Below are 7,607 nucleotides of genomic sequence, written 5' to 3'. Positions count from 1 at the left end.
TCTTCACAGATTCCTTGTACTGCTTTTTGCCTGTATCCTCCAGTGTGTGCATAGCTGCCGCCACTGATTCATCTGCACAGTTTTGACTGTCGAGTGTTATGAGATCTTGGAACAAAGGATTACCCATCCGTTTTATGATATTAGAGAGGCTGGAAACCTGAGTCTGGAAGGTTTTCTGTCCTGAGAGACCCTGCTCATGGTGCCAGATGACCAAGTTCACTGGGAATAGAGTCAACTTATTTCTGGACATTGGCCTGATTTGATTTAGAAAATGAGACATATTTATAGGACAAACATTTACATTGCATCGTTGGTGCTGAGATCGCTCTCTGCACAACATTGTTCAACACAAACATTCTATTGATGTCCTGTCCGAGGTCTGACATCATTCCCAGAGGCTGCCTCCATATTTCCAATACTTAAATGTTGATCATGGTAAGGAAAATTGGGTTCATGTTTTCAGTTGCATAACAATCAATCAATTCAAAACACTTCTCAACCTCTTTCGCAATGCTTATGCTCATTCAGGTAGATCAATATCGTTTCATTTTATTATGAATATCAAAAATAGCGAAATTCAGCATTCACACCATAAGAATATAAAAGAGTCAAGAGGGCTCCAATTTTGGTGCTTTTATCCGCCCTCTGACGGTAATCTCAAAGTCTGACATTATGCATTCTGACTATGTGGGTATGCATAAAAAAACACTGCAATAGTTCCTCTGAATGTATGAGAAATTAACGATAAATGAAAAGACTAAGAATAACAAAAATGAGTGAAATAAACTACAGAAATGAAAATGAAGCCACTGAGGGGTGGGGGGGTGGGGGGGATGAACAGGCCCTTATCATACAAAGGTCATTATACTTGAGAGGTCTTCTCATTATATATAAAGTTTCTGACATTTGCCAAACACCAGTCTATAATCTTTAAAAAGAAAGTACTATACCAATGTTAACGGCCTCTTTACCCCCTCAGTCAAACTGAACCTATATTAACCGAACTCAGTGATTATCATGCACCCATTTATATTCATAATACTGAACTTGTCAACAACCTTCTGTCGCAATTTCTTTACAGATATCGCCTACGAGACACCCGTCTCCCAATCCCAGTTACGTAGTAGGTATTGACCACACTATATTTTTCAACGGACTACATTTAACTCCAAAAATTGACAGAAATTACAGGTCCTTCTACGGTCGAATACTTGGGCCCATGCTAAGCACACGCGCGCGCATACACACACAGATGAGAGAGAGAGAGAGAGAGAGAGAGAGAGAGAGAGAGAGAGAGAGAGAGAGAGAGAGAGAGAGAGAGAGAGAGAACTACCATGACAACCATAACACTTCCAGGGATATAAATTCCTTAGTACCAAGAAAACCCTCGCACGCAACCATTCTCAATAATTGTGAACCAATGGATAATAATTTCAAGTGATCCCACCCAAAGACAGTAGCTTTTCCTGTACAGCTTTCAAACGGCGTATTCCCCTGTTCACAGAGCCTTCGAGACAAAAAATAATCAATAACCAAAAACAAAACAGCTACGAACTAGTAGGAGCAAATTTCTCACTACCATTCCAATATTCGCATGCAATAGTCGGACAAATATTTGCTTTATGCGTCTAACATGGAGGAGAATCAGAGCTGGGCTCTCCCTAGCGCCACCCGACCACCCAGCCAGCCAGCCCTGGGCTCTTCCAAGGGAGGAGGAAAGTCGGATGAAAAACCCTGGACAGCCACGTGGACTCGCAGCATCTAACCCACATCTTACCTCTCAAAAGAAAACAAAAAGAACGAACGAAAACCTGCTCATCCAGCGACATCATCCAATGGTCCAGAGATGGTAAGGTCACATATCCTTCGTTAAGGCAGGACATTCGAAACCGCCACATTCTAAAGGACGATCGCAGTAACGTCACTCACTGCTTAGCAATCGGGAAGGGCGTCCGATATTCCGCCACTTTAGGAATCTGTAGCCAGTGACTTCATCAGGCTCGGCAAGAGAACAACGACTCCGGCCGAGTGGCGTGATTTTCCTTCTCTGATCCAGAAATCATGAAAGTAACAATTCACCTGAATCTCTACATCATCTCTTTCACAGTACAGTGGAAAGGCTTCTATGAAGCTGCACCAAATGAACACAACTATCCACAAAGGTAAGTTCTTTCCTATTTAAATTACGAGAGAGAGAGAAGTGGACAGGACGATCAACCTAATATCGTGTTGTAGAACTGACTATAAAAGGGGAAAGGGAATCTCTGGGAAGAAAGAAGTTTTCACTTCCACCAGTGGCAGAAGTAGGTCATTGTGGGCCTTGGTGCAAATTATTTCAGTGGGCCTCTATCGTGAAAAGCTAAATTAATTGTCATTACTTAATTTACCAGTAACTAATACTCATAAAAAAATCAAAACACACATTTATATGATATATGGGTGTGTATATATACCTGTATATATGCAACTGTATTGTATAAACACACACACACACACATAATATATATATATATATATATATATATATATATATATATACACACACACATATATACACGTGTGTGTATAGATTATGTATATATAAATTTATATGTATGTACATATATATTGTGCGCGCGCGTGAAAAAGGCAAAAACTTACCAAAATATTAAAAGTCGCGTATTCATCATGATCATTATCACCATCTTTAAGATTTTATGATTACTATTAGTATTATTATTATCATAACTTTTATTCTTTTCTATACTATAGTACCAACTTTATCATTATTACAACTATAATTAATATTATCATTATTATTCGTAGTAGTACTAATATTACTACTACTAATAATAATACTAATAATAGTTGTAATAATGATAATGATGATATACTTAAGTATAGATAAGAATAAAGACTATTACTATGATCATCATTTACATTTTCATTATTTCTACTACCTAAGCATATTTACAAACATTACCAAATCAATCTACTATAACATTATGATGGGGCCAGACGGGCCCCCAATCCCAGTGGGCCCTGGTGCATTGCACCTCCTCCACCTCCACTACTTCCGCCACTGACTTCCACGGTGTCAGTCAGTCAGTCAGTTCAAGATGTGTTACCAAATCTAGTGTCGGAGGTCTGCGTGTCGGTGGAAGGAAGTTGGGGGAGGGGGGGGGTGTGTGTGTGCGCGCCTCTTCTACAGTAATCTGGAACGCCCTCAAAAATAATGTGGAAGAAAAGAAAGATGGCCAAATCTTGATTCTAAAACAAAAAAGTGAAACTCATCGTGACAAAAGTTCACATAAACCAATTAAACAAGCAAAAAGGAGGGCAAATGATCCAAGAGCTAAAAAGAGAAAAGGAAGAATTCCAAACAGTGTCACAGAAGTGGAGGACAGAGCGCCAATACAAGGGATGAGGAAGAGCTCAAGCACTATCAAAATTGCCATTTTCAATCCGACGAAGCACAAGAACAATGCGGTTTCGCCATAACAAATCAGACGTGACCGGTACATGTTAACCTTTTATATATAAAAAGAAGACTGAAACGAACAATGCGTAAAAAATATTTGATGAATAAAGAAGGGATAGAGATATCGATAGGAACTGTATCCGTATACAGATCCGGACAGAGAATGGCGGCTAGCGCTAGGCCAAGAGAGAAGTATATATCTGGCTGGGGGTGGACTGGAGGTCATTGTCAGTGAAGAGATAAGAGACAAAAGAGATAACTGATGACCACCACAAGAGCATCGAAAGGGAACGGCGTTGACTCAACAGAGACGAGGTTCCTCAGACATAAAACTGACCAGGAAATCAAAGCAAACAAAAGTAGTTTGAAAATACCATGGTCGATGGTTCATACCATGATTCGCATTTGTCGAGTGTCAGCTGCAATCCTCAAAAATACGAACAGTCCCTTCTCAGGCTTCAACTAATAACAGCGTGAACTATCTAGGGCAACACTGAATGCCCAATTGGCATCAGCACAGACATCTCTCAACTATTTGACCCAGAGAAGACATTTTAATCCAAAAGGCAGCTCGTCCTAATCCTCTAACGTATAGTAACTGTTCCATGAAATGGCAATAAATATCACAAAAATCATTGGGCTTTATGTCAGGCAGCTAATTATATTCTCTCTCTCTCTCTCTCTCTCTCTCTCTCTCTCTCTCTCTCTCTATATATATTATATATATATATATATATATATATATATATATATATATATATATATATATATATATATATATATATATATATATATATATATATATATATATATATATATATATATATATGTTTGTGTGTGTGTGTGTAATCAGACCGGTACCTAGAAGATCTTGATTAAAGCCGACGTTTCAGGGCTCCAATAAAAGAACAAACATTGTAAGCCATAGACACCAAATGCACTATCTACTATAGTGTAGAGAAGGGATAAATAAGGAAGCCAACTGGAAGACAGACGGGTGAGGGAAAGTCTCTCAAGGAGCAGCTTACGACGGCAGGGAGGGGGGAGGGAGGGGGAGGGAGGGAGGGAGGGGCATTCAAGGGGGAATAAACTGAAGAATCCCGAATTTTCCAACACCAGAGACCAGGCCAAACATGCGGCAGTTACATCGAATATGATCATTTTAAAATTACGACTAAGGCCTCTTCCGAGCAGCGCTCGTTATTAATTAAACGTTGCACTGTTGAATGGCCACAACTCCTCCCTGCCGTCGTGAGCGGCTCCTTGAAAGGCTTTCCCTCACCCGTCTGTCTTCCAGTCGGCTTCCTTATTTAAAATATCCTTTCTCTACACTATAGTAGATTCACATCAACAGTGCATTCGATGTCTAGGCCTGTCCCTTACGATGCTCCCGATTGTCTGTTGATAAGCCAATCGCAGAGCTGGAAACTCTGTCTCTCTCGTGAGTTCACATAGACAGGATGCATGTTCCACATCTGCTGAGGGATACTTTTGAAAGACGTATCCCTCAGGAGAGATGGAACATAGATCCTACCAATGTGCACTCTCGAGAAAGACTTTGAGTTTCCAGCCCTGTGGTTGGCTTATCAACAGCCAATCAGGAGCGTCGTAAGGGACAGGCCTAGATATCAAATGTACTGTTGATGTGAATCTACTATAACGTAGGTTGGTACCTCCAACGATGCGTCATTTATCTTTCTGTACAAATGCTGCTGTTTTTATAGTCGATCTCTGTGTCACTTGAGTGTATTTATAGATTTTCTATGCACCAGTCTCATTCCACTGACCTCACCTCATGATATCATATATATATATATATATATATATATATATATATATATATATATGATATATATATACATACATAACCTAATGTTCTTCTTCCCAGAATTCTAACAATGGAAGCCTGGTCGGGACCGCTCGGATGGAGCCTCCAGGAGCAAATCTGCCAAATGCAGTCTAGCGGTCGCCTCGGGTGCCAGCCGCAGCCCCAGGCGAACTACCTGTGGAAATTATCAGGCGTGCCCTCTCCCTCAGAAGGCATCATCCAGGGAGAAGGCATCACCCTCTCTGTCATCAATCACCGAAATGGACGACTCCTGCTGCGAAAGGTAAGAGACTGTCTGTCGCTTCCTCTTCTACTCGGTCGAATTACAAAACAATCGTGCTCAGGCTTTACAGAGGTCGAACGACCGCAAATTCACTCACTCACTCTCACAAGCACGTGCGCGCGAGCGCAAACAGAAGAAGAAAGAGAAGAAATACGCCTGTTGTCAATTAGCATTCATTCCCGATCTCTCTTTCCTGAGTCGCCATCATGATCGTAATGAACAGCTCTCTCTCTCTCTCTCTCTCTCTCTCTCTCTCTCTCTCTCTCTCTCTCTCTCTCTCTCTCTCCTGCAGGTAGCAGGACCCCTGGATAAGCCCAGTTCAATGAAATGAGCATTTTGGGTGCACATAAACTCTGTCAAGTCTTACAATACACGAACTTCTCGTTCAATCTCCTGGGGCTCATCATTGTCGTTTGAGATAATTCTACACGACCCATGAATTCTTTCCAAAACGATCACAGTCAAAACTCCCGTGTTTTTATTGTCAAAGTATTAAATGTTTACCAATGCTGACGAATATCCTTCATCCATAAAACACTGTTTGTCTTTACGAAAGGATCAAACGTCCCCATCATCCGAAGCGCAAACAACGCCACCCAACATAAATGTTTTCTCGCGGTGCCGCTTCCATCTCAAATGCTATGGAGAACCATACGGATCAAATAAGCAGAGGAAGGAAACCTCGTATCATTTGGCTGCAACTGCATCCCTTAGCGTTAAACTAGTTAAGTAACTCAAGTGAAGAATCCAGTGAAACGTTCATGAAGTCACAGGTAAAGAGGAAATCATGGTTCGGACCTCCGGGAAAGTGGTCCATATAGCAGGCAGTCATAAGCGAACGCATCCTGTAATGAGACGAGTCAAGACGCTGACTGACTGACTGACTGACTCACTCACTCACTCACTCACTCACTTGACTCCCCCACTCACTGTGTACTGTGCTTGTGTTCATACCGCAACTGGGTTAGGATGCGCTGCTGCTCACAATCATTAATAGACGAGTCTGGAGCGGACAGAGGTTTTTTGGGGGAGATGGAAACCAGATGTCTGAGGGCTAAAAGCCTAATGTTTTGGGTAACAAAATCCCTTCTCTAAGAAAAATCATTATGCGTTTCGTGCCTTTTTCTCTCTTATTATCTGTACCTTCTTTGTTTAATTTCTTTATAAGTTATTGCCTTTTGGAATAACAACACTGTGCCACACTATAACATATATATATATTATATATATATATATATATATATATATATATATATATACAGACACACACACCACACACACACACACACACACATATATATATATATATATAGTATATATATGTATATATATATATATATGTATATATATATATATATATATTATATATATATATATATATATATATATATATATGGATGGATGGATGGAGGTAGTATGCGTGTGAGCGTAGCAATGCCACCATAACTGTGGAACGCATTGAGCAATTTTAACCAAACTAGGTCTACATAATTAAACAGTCTTGACTAGCACCAAAGGGGGTGGGGGTGAGGGTGGGAAGGGTTTCCCTGAAACGGGACTGGTTCTGTCCATGGACTTATTAATCACATAAACTTGACGAATTCATCATACATAATTTCAGTATCATATGACTTATTCTGGAAAAGAATACTTTGGGGGGTTAAGAAATCAATGCCACCAAAGGAGTGGGGGTTGGGAAGGGGTGACAGAGAGAGAGAGAGAGAGAGAGAGATAGAAGGAGTGTTAGGGAGGAGAAGCCATTCACTTATTCCGGGCAGCGCCAGCCTTGGGCAGCTAGTATATATACTACTATATAATGCCACATTAGCACAGGAGAAAGATCAGAGGCGGGGTTGCAGGTTCTGACCGGCTTCGATTTTATTTCCAGTGGTTTGGAAATCTAATCGAAATTGGCCAGGACCTACACCCAGTCTCTTATTTTTCCACCTGTAGTCATATGTGATTAACGGATGGGTTGAAGTGAGTATAATCATATCAATGTTTGTATATAATCAATAATAATAAACATATAAAAC

General features: G+C 40.5%; 1 protein-coding gene across 14 annotated transcripts in view; it reads right to left on the bottom strand.

Moving 5' to 3' along the window:
- The window catches only part of LOC135217291 (atlastin-like), a 473,758-nt gene that overhangs the window by 129,716 nt on the left and 336,435 nt on the right, over window positions 1-7,607 (bottom strand). The gene's annotated exons all lie outside the window — the stretch shown is intronic.

Source organism: Macrobrachium nipponense, chromosome 19 (assembly GCF_015104395.2).
Source record: "Macrobrachium nipponense isolate FS-2020 chromosome 19, ASM1510439v2, whole genome shotgun sequence".
NCBI lineage: Eukaryota > Metazoa > Arthropoda > Malacostraca > Decapoda > Palaemonidae > Macrobrachium > Macrobrachium nipponense.
Note: the sequence above shows the minus strand (reverse complement) of the source record. Positions and strands in the feature narration are given on the sequence as shown.